This window comes from Macaca thibetana, chromosome 5 (assembly GCF_024542745.1).
Source record: "Macaca thibetana thibetana isolate TM-01 chromosome 5, ASM2454274v1, whole genome shotgun sequence".
Lineage (NCBI taxonomy): Eukaryota > Metazoa > Chordata > Mammalia > Primates > Cercopithecidae > Macaca > Macaca thibetana.
Window position 1 is genome coordinate 117,591,196 of NC_065582.1, and position 12,668 is coordinate 117,603,863.

Genomic DNA, 12,668 nt, shown 5'->3' on the forward strand with positions numbered 1-12,668 from the left:
GAGAGCTATTCAAAAACAGAGGAAGAAGTAAAGGAGAAAGCATCACAAGTTATTTGTCCATTAATTTATATCTTTAAAAGTAGAGAAATCTAAATAGAAGTAGTACAATAATGAAGACTAAATGTTCCCAGTTGTCGTGAATCAAATCAACGCCTCTTGTAATATTTCACTAATGTATAATGAGGAAACAGGCAATAAAATAACAATATGTTGTAAATAACCAAAATGCATGAAGTACTATCCTAATTAAAGAATGTTTCTTGGATCTCATAAACATCAAAGAGATATTTGACACCACCTTACACATGGTTATAAAGCAGTGGTCTTCAATGTTTTTGGCACCAGGGATCGATTTCTGGTTGTATGACAGACAATTTTTCCATGCTAGGGGCAGGGCAGTGGGGGTCCCTGTTAGAAAGAATACATTTTCAAAAACCAAAAGCAACTGCACACAAAAATCTGTGGTTGATTTCATAGAAAGCGTGGTTTTGCCCATGATAATGACAATGAGAAAAAGGACTTCTAGTAATGACAGCAGAGTGGCATGTTTGCATTAACTACTTTCAGTTTCTAACTCTAAACATTACATAAACTTTTTTGAAATATTATTTCATTTACAGAGTACAAAAAAAGCAAAGCAAAGCTAGGAAGGGGCTAATCTCAAAAACTACAACTGAAAGGAATAAAATAATTGTGATACTGTTTCTTCCTTTTGAAAATTTATTGAAAATTGTAGAGTCACATTGGTCTAATAACAGTAAGTGATTAGGAGATGATGCTATGTAAAAATTTAGAAATTATTCTTATTCCTAATATTATGTGGTTTAGTATCCTTTAATTTTTCACCTACTTTGATATATACAATTGTACATTTTATGATGCAATCCACATTAAGTATTTTTGGAAGTAATTTCCCAAATATGTAAATATGTAAAAAGTATTCTGGGTATCTCAAAAGAAGTAATTAAGTGGGTCCACTCCATTCAAAAGGAAGTAGAAGTCATGTACAACATTGTTATTCTTGTCACTAGTAGGAATACTCATCATAGTTTATTAAAATTACAATTTTTCTGGCCTTGAAATGGTCAGGTAAATAAATCCTTATCACTGCTTAACTGAAATAGCTCTTTAACTGAATTAATCACTCTTTTCTTCCCTGAGTCACTCCCATCTTACACCATCAATAATGGTTTCCTCTCCTATATAGCACAACTCCATTCTTTTATAACTGTTATTTTAATCACTTATTTGATTATTTGTTATCCACTCATTTCAATTACTGTATCTAATACATCATCTTTGGGCACTTCTATTTTTATGTAGATTGGTTCTTATCTCAATTTAACAAAGAACTATTCGTATACTTAGTGCCTTATGCCTTGATTATTTCTTTCTAAAATGACTGTTTTCTTCTCCTTTCAAACTTTTAATGTCTTAGATTAGAGTCCTCCCATGGTTGCCCAGTGTGTATATACACTGCTACAAAATTAATTTTTAAAACAAAAGGTATGCTATTTGTAAACTTTTGATGTTTCAGTTTTATCCACTGTAAAATGACTGACACTTTCAGCTCTCTTGTAACAGTTTCCAAAATCTGACCTGACTCTAAGAAGACAACCATAACTCCTGCTTTTCCCAAGGCAAATCTACTTCTTCAGCCTAACCACTCTCCACTCTCCTCATCTTTCTTATTCTTCACCACTCCTAACAACTACAAGAAAAAGGGATATGCTCTTTAGGTTTGAGGTGCCTGTCTTTTTCTGCTATCTATATTAAAGCAATATATTTTATCAAAGACAAACTCAATTCCCACTTTCTCTCACATCCTTTGTCAAACTACATCAGTAACATTTGTGATACTGTATCATGTATTTTCTTTATTATATATTTGATTACTAAAATACATGTCCGTATATTTTTCCACTTAATCATCAGTGCCTCACCTCTTTACCTTGGTGGAAGCTCCTCCAAGGAATTCATGGAGGTAACCATTTCTTACATTTACATATTCCCTCAGTGATTAGTAAAATGCTTTATGTGTAGATAATGTCTAATTAATATTTGCATGAGCACAGTGCTTATATATTTCCAGCTTATTAACCAGAAACACTTGACAATACCAATTTATTTTTTCAATAAACCTTTATTTGTACTAATTTGCAATGGACAGCCAAATGAATCTTTGGGATGACTTTTTTTGGTGTCGAAATTATCAAAATGAAGAGCCACAGCAAGAGGTCTTCCAAATGTGCTTTCAGAAAAAATAAAATACCGTATGGTTGTAACAACAACACAATCCAATTCCAGACAATTTTGTGTGCCTAACAGATTGGCATTTTATCGAAAATATGCTGGTTAGCTAATGAATTCATTTGAGTGTGAGTAACTTCTGGATTGCAGCAAACCTGTTTATGTATAAAATTATGGTTTGGAATGATCACTTGTTGGCTTGTGAATCAAATAATTTGGTTTGTATATAGAAAATCCAATGTGCATATGGTATGAATTCCACTTGTAAAAATATAACTCATAGGAAATGTATAGTGTGAATTTGTGGTGACTTTGTAAATTGGCTGACAACTTGTTTTGTGACATATGTCCAGAAGGAATGCTTTATGTATCTCACAAAAGAGAGTTTTAAATTTTAAGTTTTATTCTCTTTATAGATTATCATCAAAGGGATATGAAATTATCTCCTTTGGATTCTTCTCTCAACACTTCACCTTAATCATTTCACATAATTATAATAAAGCCTTTTGATTTTAAGAAATTAATCCATGTTTTTACATGTAGCATTTCGTAATAGCTGCATAATATGAATTTTAAAAAGCTGTTGTAAAATAGACAAATCTTCAGTGCGCTGATAGGAATTTTAAAAAGTTGTTGTAAAATAGACAAACTTTCAGTGCACTGATATCTGTGTAACGTTGGCTAAGAGAAAGAGGAAGCCTTGAACTATATGCTTACTAAGCCTTTTATTTTTTTTTAAGCTGCCATTTCCTTTAGTTTCATCTACCAATTACCATTTTCATCAGTTAATTGGAAACTATTTGTAAAGTCTTTTATTTCTGAGAAGATGGAAGAAAAGCAATCTGAAAGAATTCAGAGAGAAAATGCCTAGAAATGTTTGACTTGATGTTATGCTATTAAGGTAATTATAAATCGATGATATAGCATACGAATTGTTGAGTTTTCTAATGCAGGAATCATATTTCACCATAAAATTAAATGTGTTGCCCACCAATAGCTATATGCCTTAAACATAATCTACACTGGTGGCTTATTCTTTTTCATTAGTGTTGACAGTACAGTGATTGTCTCCTAGTTTCATGATGCAGTATATTTTTATAATAAAGGTATGACAAAGAGAAAGTCCTATTTTAATATAAAAGGATAAAATGCATTTTAGTTTTGTGTTTTTACCTTCCTTAGTTAAAATCTGACAACCAACAAAACTCAAGAAGAGCCAGAGGTAATTAATTAAACAGTTATTGAGTGCTTATCATGTGCCAAATAATTTTCTTAATTTTAGAATGTAAAATGACAATCAATGTTACTTACATAATTTCCAAATGTAATCAATAATGCTGCCCCTTCTGACTGGACATCTCCCCTGGTATGTTCCAAATAGTGTCAACTATTGAAGAAAAAATATACACTACAACAAGCATAAAGCCAGGGAACTGAACACTTATTTTGGCAAAAGTACAATGTCTGTTATCATGGAATAATTTTTAGTGTTATAAAATAATTTTAAATATTAAATCTCATCAATACATAATTCCCATAAATTCAGAATTTTGTACTTAATTTCAAAGTTTAGATAAAGAATGAGGGCACTCAAAAATAATACCAGATATTTGACTTGAAAAATAGTAAGTAGTCCATGAATCTGAAAGATTATATAAATGCATGTGGCTTAAATGTTTATATGCAATTTTCAAGAAAGAGCAAATTTCACATTGGAAATTTAAAAGACTGAAACAGAACAATCTATCTATCTATCTATGAACTTAAATTCTGATAATGCCAACCAAGGTGATAAGAATGATTTTAAAATTATGATACATTTAGCATTGCTCTTTGAGTCACAGGATTTAGGTATCTAAAAGGCACATTCAACATAATTATTGTGTCCAGAATTGGTGGGTTCTTGTTCTCGCTGTCAGGAGTGAAGCTGCAGACCTTCACAATGAGTGTTACAGCTCTTAAAGGCAGTGCGTCTAGAGTTGTTCGCTCTTCCCGGTGGGTTTGTGGTCTTGCTGGCTTCAGGAGTGAAGCTTCAGACCTTCACAGTGAGTGTTATAGCTCTTAAATGGTCCTTCTAATTCCCAGACTTCAGGGTTGATTCCCTCCTCAAGTATGGGACAACAAATGGGCAACTTGTTCCCCATATTCATGTAGATAATAGCTCCAGCCTTGGCTAATACATCCCTCCCTAATAAGGGTGTGGGACTTTCAGGCATAACAAGAAAAGCATGTGAAAAGAGCAAAGTCTCCCAATTACAACTGAGGAGGTGGGAGAAATACGTGGTTCCAGTCTGTCCCAGGAGTCCTCGGATGGTAACGAACCTTGAGGACAGTTGTCCAGGACAGGAGATTAACACTGAGGAGGCTGCACCAGTGTCCAGGAGGAAGTCAATTTCCTGGCCCTCAACGGTTAAGCATACCCGGGTCTTAGTGAGGATGATGGCATGAGCTGGCGCTTGCCCCGGGCACCCTCAGTCCTGTTGTTGGATCATCTGGTTGGGGGCTTCTGACCCAGAGAATCTTCGTCCTCTGGGGCAGTGCAGCTTCCAGTGATTGCCTTGGCATAGTGGACATGGACGAGGGGGCAGCTTGTTTCTCATTGGACAGTCTTTTTTAAAGTGTCCTAATAAGCCACACTGATAACAAAGCCTACTGGGTGACTGGCCTGCTCCATTTTCTGTCCTCTCTGAAGCACTAAGGTTTGTTGGTCTGAGGGCCATGACTAAGGCTGTGGCCTTTCTCTGATCTCACTTTTCCTTTTGGGCCTTTTCCTCTTGGTCCCTATTATAGAACACCGAGGTTGCCAGTTTTAATAATGCCTCGAAATTTTGTTCAGGGCCAAGGGCTTGCTTTTGGAGCTTTCCCTGATATCTGTGGCTGATTGGGTAATAAACTTATCTTTTAGAATCAATTGACCCTCGAGTGATTCGGGTGACAGAGGAGTATATTTTCTTAAGGTCTCCCATAGCCGTTCGAGGAAGGCAGAAGGATTTTCTTCCTTTACCTGAGTTACGGTGGACATCATTGAATAATTCATGGGCTTTTTCCTAACTCTCCTTAGTACTTCTAGAACACAGGTCAACAGATGTTTACGACTCCAGTCCCCATGATCTAAGTCAAGATCCCAGGGGGAATCCATGCTGGGGACGGCTTGCTGACCGGTAGGGAATTTGTCCCTTTCCTCAGCTGTCATTCTATTATTTACTTGACTAAGATACCAGGTATCTCCAAACTCTCGGGCTGCAGCCAAAACCGCATTCTTTTCATTAAAAGCCAGTGTTTGATCTAACAGTAGCATGACATCTCTCCAAGTGAGGTCAAAGGTTTTCCCTAGACCCTGTAGGACGTCTATGTACTTATCAGGATCGTCTGAAAACATCCCCAGGTCTGCCTTGACCTGATTTTAAATCAGAGAGGGAGAAGGGGACATGTACCCCGGTTGGGCCAAATTCCCCTCCCCCTACAGCTTGAAGGGGACATAACTGATAGCCTGGGGGGTTTTGTGGTCCTTTGGCGATTTCTTTGCTTATTTCCTTCTGGGCAGGGGAGATTAGAGGAGGATCACCATTAATAGGAAGGGGAGCTATAGGTAGGCTAGGATATAGGGGTAAGCTGAGAGCTCCTCCTGTGGGATATAAATTGCAAGCTTTGCATAGTTGTGTGTTGCCTCAATGAAAAGAAAGCTTGGACATAAGGTATTTCACTCCATTTGCCCTCCCTCTTACAGAAAAGGTCAAGCTGCAGGATGGTATTATAATTTGTACTTCCCTGAGGTAGCCATTTTTCCCCAACAGAGAGAGAATATTGGGGCCAAGCCATAGTGCAGAAAAAAATGAGCCGTCTCTTTTTCAGGGTTTGTGGGTCAAATTGGTCCCAATGGCTTAGGATGCATTTCAAGGGTGAGACTGTTGGTGTGTGTTTCCCATCTGAAAGACAAAACCACCCATGGTTTTGGTTTGTTTTGTTTCTCCCCCGCCCAAGAACCTGCAACGTTCCCCTGACCCTGCTGATCAGAATAGTTGCACTCACCGACGCAGCAGCAGAAACACTAGCTTTTCCCCCAGACCACATGGAGGACCGAGGAAGGTCAGATTTAGTAGCCCTTACCGATGCATTCTCGAAAACCTGCACCTTTGCCTGTCCACCCAGGCCACATGGAGGACTGGATCGAGAAAAATTGGATTTAGTGGCCCTTACCGATGCATTCTCAAAAACCTGTTAGAGTACTAAGCATTCTCCTGTTAGTATTGGGACTTTACCCCTGTCCTATAAAGATGTTATGCCCCAAAATGAAGTGGAGAGCCATACCCTGAGGGAGGGAAAGGATCTCCAGGCTTGGAATAGTGACACCTTTTGTCCTCATTTATATGAACAGGAAAGATTGTGTTATTATGAACAATTATGAATAACTGCTGACACTCCCCATATCCTAGCTTCAGGAATAGCTTTTGTTAGGCCTGCTTGTCTGAGGAGGGATCCTAAAATTCCAGGTAGTCCCCACTATGACGGGACTTTGGGCAAAAACTATGTCTTTCTGATTGGTGAGTCCAGGTGCCTAAAGAAGGTAACAGTGTCTTGGAGTTTATATTAGAAGTCATTCTTATAGAAGAAATTAGAAAAGCACCAGAGATAGGGACGATTTTTAGAAGTGGGTCTAATCTCAGAGAAGAGAGGCGAGAGGAAGTTTGTCTGGTAGGCATTAGGATCCAGGAGGCAAGAGTCAGGGTAGACAGAATAGATGGGCGAGTCTCACTTGGGCGACATGCCTTTGAGAGTTCCATTCATGGCTGCAGGATCAACCAACTTGTTGTCAGACCCCTGGAGCTGCATGGATTTCCTCTCAGTGGACCCTCAGCTCAGCCCAGAAGTACCGGAAAAGCGGAAGCTGGTTCTAGGCAAACCAACGCTCCCAACTCTGAAGAGTTGGGGGTTGTTAGAGAGCCCTTTCCCAGAAAACCTGACACCCACGTCTTAAGTCCCTTGGCAGTGCTACTCGCTTTTAACCGGCTAACAGGTACCTGGTATTTAGCCCCCAAATTCTAAGGAGAAATAGGACAGAATATCAAGCTAAAGGGGTCCGTTGGTGCTCACCGCTCAGTGATAGTCGATGTCCCACTGTTTGGCAATAGGCGAAAATCTCACCACATGGTGATAGGTGAAAGTCCCTTCCTGGTGGCCAAAATGTGTCCGGAATTGATGAGTTCTTGTCCTCGCTGACTTCAAGAATGAAGTCAGGGACCCTCGCAGTGAGGGTTACAGCTCTTCAAGGAAGTGTGTAGACCCAGAAAGTGAGCAGCAATAAGATTTATTGCAAAGAGCAAAAAAACCAAAGCTTCCACAGTGTGGAAGGGGACCCCAGCGGATTGCCGCTGGCTGGCTTGGGCAGCCTGCTTTCGTTCCCTTATCTAGTCCCACCCACATCCCGCTGATAGGTCCATTTTACAGAGAGCTCATTGGGCCATTTTAACAGGGTGCTGATAGGTGCATTTATAATCTCTGAGCTAGACACAGAGTGCTGATTGGTGCATTTACAATCCTCTAGCTAGACCTAAAAGTTTTCCAAGTCTCTACTAGGTTAGCTAGATACAGAGTACTGATTGGTGTATTTACAAACCCTGAGCTAGAGGCAGAGTGCTGACTGGTGTATCTACAATCCCTCAGCCAGACATAAAAGCTCTCCAAGTCCTCACCAGACTCAGGAGCCCAACCAGCTTCACCTAGTGGATCCCGCACTGGGGCTGCGGGGGTAAGTGCCCACCAGTCCCACGCCTTGAATCCGCACTCCTCAGACCCTGGGCAGTCTACGGGACCGAGCGCAGGGGGCTGCGCTCATCAGGGAGGCTCCGTGGGGGCAAGGGAGCTGACAGCAGTCGGGGGCTTCCAGCATGGCGGGCTGCAGGTCCCAAGCCTTGCCCCATGGGGAGGCACCTGAACTTGAGCCCAGCGATAACTTGAGCGCAGTACCAGCAGGTCTGCACTGCTGGAGGACCCAGCGCACCCACCGCAGCTTCTGGACTGGGTGCTAAGTCCCTCACTGCCCTGGGCCTGTGGTGCCGGCTGGCCGCTCCATGTTTGGGGCCAGCCAAGCCCACACTTAGGGGAACTCACGCCGGCCCGCGAGCGCTGCACGCAGCCCCGGTTCCCTCCCTAGCCTCTCCCTCTACACCTCCCTGCAAGCAGAGGGAGGTGACTCTGGCCTTGGCAGCCCAGAGAGGGGCTCTCACAGTGCCATGGTGAGCTGAAGGGCTCCTCAGTTGCCACCAGAGTGGACGCTGAGGCCGAGGAGGTGCCGAGAGTGGGGGCTGCTAGCACATTGTCACCTCCCATTATGACTCCAAAGGCTTTTATAGTAGTGATGATTCCATGCCAGTATTACTGGCTCGTGCCTGCAATTCCAGTTCTTTGGGAGGCTAAGGCAGGAGGATTGCCTGAGGCCAGGAGTCTGAGCCTGGACAACATAACAAAATCCTGTCTCTACTATATATATTTAGATAGCCAATATCTAAAACTCTTGTAGGCCCAGCTACTCAGGAAGGAGGTTGAGATGGGAAAATTGCTTGGGTCCAAGAGTTTGAAATTTCAGTAGGCTCTGATGGCACCACTGCACTCCAGTCTGGGAGACAGAATGAGACCCCATCTCTAAAATTATATAGATGTATAATAACAATGACCCTACCTTAGGTTTATATTGAACTTTGCAGTTTGCAAAATTCTTTTATAGATAACATCACATTTTGTTCTTAGAAGTCTAAAAGACTAATTTAGATACACACACACACACACACACACACACACACACACACACACACACGGGTTACTTTAAAATTAAGAACAATAATACATGTTCCATAGTAACTACTGACAACTAAGTTCTTTCCATATGCTGCTGTGATGCTTAATTTTGTGTGTCAACTTGGAGGGCATTTTGGATGAAATTAGCATTTAAATTGGTAAATTTTGACTAAACAGACTGTCCTCCATAATGTGGCTAGGGCTCATCTAATCAGGTGAAGGTCTGAAAAGGGCAAAAACATCAGTCTCCCAAAGCAACAGGGAATTGTCCAGAAGACAGTCTTTGGACATCAGCCTTACCATCAGTTTTCCAGAGTCTCCAGTGGGCCAATCTTTGAACTAGAACTGAAAAATGGACTTTTCTTGGTCCTTGACCTGCCAGTCCACACTGTAGATTTTGGTCTTGTCCACTTAAATTTATTTTTAAAAAAATATCTATCTATCTATCTATCTATCTATCTATCTATCTATCTATCATCTATCTACCTACCTACCTATCTATACATATCTATCTATCTATATATGCATACATACATACACATCTTAATGGTTGTTTCTCTGGAAAACACTGACTAGTACACCTGTTCTCTCATTAGTACACATTTCAAACGTGATACATATGTATTATGTGTATATGTGCATATATGTTTATGTGTATGTTTGAATTTGTGAGTATATGTACATCTACATACATACACACAGAACTAGAGGTAGAGATAGAAATAGAGATATATCCAGTGACACTTGAATAAGCCTGCATCTAGTGGACTGAAGGATCTGAGGCCTTTTCCATGTAACAATACTTTATCATCTATGAATATTTGAAATTGGTAAATTATCACAAGAAGAGCCTATTAGAGCCAGCCTTAAGCCATTCAATTCCTATGATGCAATTTAAGTCAGTTATAGCAAGAAAATATAATACAATGTTCTTTTGTCTTTGTTTTCCCCATTATATTCTGAGAAATTCTTCCTTGCTTGTCACCTTGTGATATCTCTGAGGGTGAATAGACAATCTGGTTCTTTAGTGATGCAAATGAGAATGAAAGAATTGTAATTAGATGCCATCACAGTCAATCATCATAGGCTTAGTGGAGGAAGGGAGGTTATCCCAAGGAGGAGAAGTGACATGTCCAGATTATGTCCATAAAAACAAAAACTCTTTGACCACCCCTTTTCAAACATGGTACCTGGAATCTAGGATTGGTAGCTTAAAGTATTAAGAAAAAAGACTTAAGCATCAGACGACTAGGAAAGATAGTCAACAGCTGTACTTATTATTCCATATTAGCTTTGGTAGAGGGAAAAAAAAAATAACATCTTCATAAAAAGTTACTTCTGACTGATCTTCCTCAGCTTCCTAATGTCTTAGGGTTCAAATTGACAAAAGACACTGATTTATTAATATAAACCCTGACAAATTAAAAAATACTCTTCTTAATATTGTCCCAAATTCCCCTAAGACAATATGACTCTCTGAATTCTAACGATAAAATTTCTAAGTTGGAAGGATTACATTACTTGCCCAAGATCATTCAGATTCTAAATGGGCATGCATTGGTTTCTAGTAGAATCTGATTCTGAATCCTTTTGACTGGAGTACACTGTCACTAAACCACCACTTGTGTCTCCCTGCTGGAATGTAAGTGCCATGGGGACAGGGAGTATTATGTGTATTGCTCACTATTAACTTTTCAGTACCCAGGATAGTGCCTGACATAAAGCAGGCACTCAATGAATATTTGTTAAATGAGTACATATTTGGACTAGTTTGAAATGACTCACTAGTATTTTTTTATTGTGTGTGTATATGCATGTATACATATATGAGTAAACACTAATTAATAAATGGAGTTTTTTCTGTGTCTTTTATTGTATAATTTATCTCATCCATATTGTTCACTAGTAAATCAAACAAGCAAGAAAACAAAAATAATTTTTATTTTAAGCAAAATATTGTACCTTCAAAGTTCATGATTGATTCAGGATTTTAATTCTTCCTCTAATATCAGTCTTTGCCACAGGCCACCGAGCAGATCAAACCTAAAAAAAAGTCATTTACTTTTGTCAACATCCAGTCCTTAAGTATGTAAATATTTCATATAATATTTTGTTGATATTAGAATACTTGGAATAACTTATTTATGTTCCAAATAAAGTCAATAATCTGTGATATTCACGGCTAAAAAAGAAAAAGATAAAATAAGCTAATTATGATAATGAAAATTTGAATCCCTATAGTATTGTGTTAAATTTCTTCAGAGTTACAGAACCAACAGGATGTGTGTTGTTGTGTTGTGTGTATGTGTGTGTATTATACAAACACATATACACATATACATATATAACATGTATAATATATAATATGTATTTGTATATAATATATGCATGTATGTTATATATGTATATATGTATTATAGATTATATAAAGAGATAATATATGCATATATATGTAGAGAGAGAGTGAGAGAGATTTATTATAAAGAATGGGCTCATGCAATTATGGAGGAGGAGAAGCCCCATGTTCTGCAGTTAGTGCGCTGGAGATCCTGGACAGCCAGTAATGTATTCCCAATGTGAGTCTGAAGGCCTAAGAACTAGGAGGGTAGATTGGATAAATTCTAGTCTGAGAACCAATGTTTTAGTTCAAGTCCAAAGACAGGAAAAATCTCTTGTTCTTGCTCAAGCAATCAGACAGGAAAAATACCCTCTTACTCATACGAGGGTCAGCATTTTTGTTCCATTTTGTGCCTTATCTGATAGCCTGAGCTTTACTTACATCAGATAGGGTAATATGCTTTACTTATTCTAACAATTCAAATATTAATTTCATCTAAAACACCCTTACAGACACACTGAAATAATGTTTGACCAAATGGGCACGCATAGTCCAGACAAGTTGAATCATTAGATTCATCATCACAAGCATCTTCTAATTCACTACTAGAAACGCTCTTCAATAAATGCTTTACTCACAGAAGGTATCTTTATTCCAATACTACAGTGTTTTACCTCTGTGAAAAAACTACGTTTCAGTTTAAGAACATTATTAAACTGTGGGTTTATGTTTAAATGTCAACCTCTAAATGTATTGCATTTCAAAAGATCAATAGAGTTTCAATTTATTTTTGGTAAATGTCTTTCATTGAAAAAAAAATAAGAAACTTTCAATGATCTGTTCTCATGTAGTTATTAATGTAGTAATTTTTAATTGATGTAGAGACTTAAGGAAGGAACACTTTCTCAGTCAGTGTCACATTTTTGAATTTGTGTGTGTTTTTCCAAATTCTCGACAATCAATCAATTCTGATCATTTTTTTCTTAATTGCTAGATTGTTGAGCCATGGTTTATTTATTGACCTGAGCCACACAAAATCAGTACATAAAATGTATTTACAAAAAATACATTCTAAACTTAAATATGTATTACATACATTTATAAAATTGTCTTTCTAATTATTTTATTGTCTGAAAAAAATATAACTTTGGTTTCTCTTTGTGTAGTAGCTGTGTGCTCGTGTGTGAGTGTGCGTATGTGTGTGTGTGTGTGTGTTTGTGCATGTGTAGAAGGGGAGTAATTTACGTGCTTAGCAAGATTTGCTGTTGTTGTTTTTTAATCTTTTCAG

At 38.6% G+C, this 12,668-nt stretch overlaps 1 pseudogene; it reads right to left on the bottom strand.

Annotated features, from left to right (window-relative positions):
• Window positions 1–5,057: 5,057 nt before the first annotated feature.
• On the bottom strand, window positions 5,058–6,406 carry LOC126954425 (uncharacterized; annotated as a pseudogene).
• Between the last annotated feature and the right edge of the window lie 6,262 nt (window positions 6,407–12,668).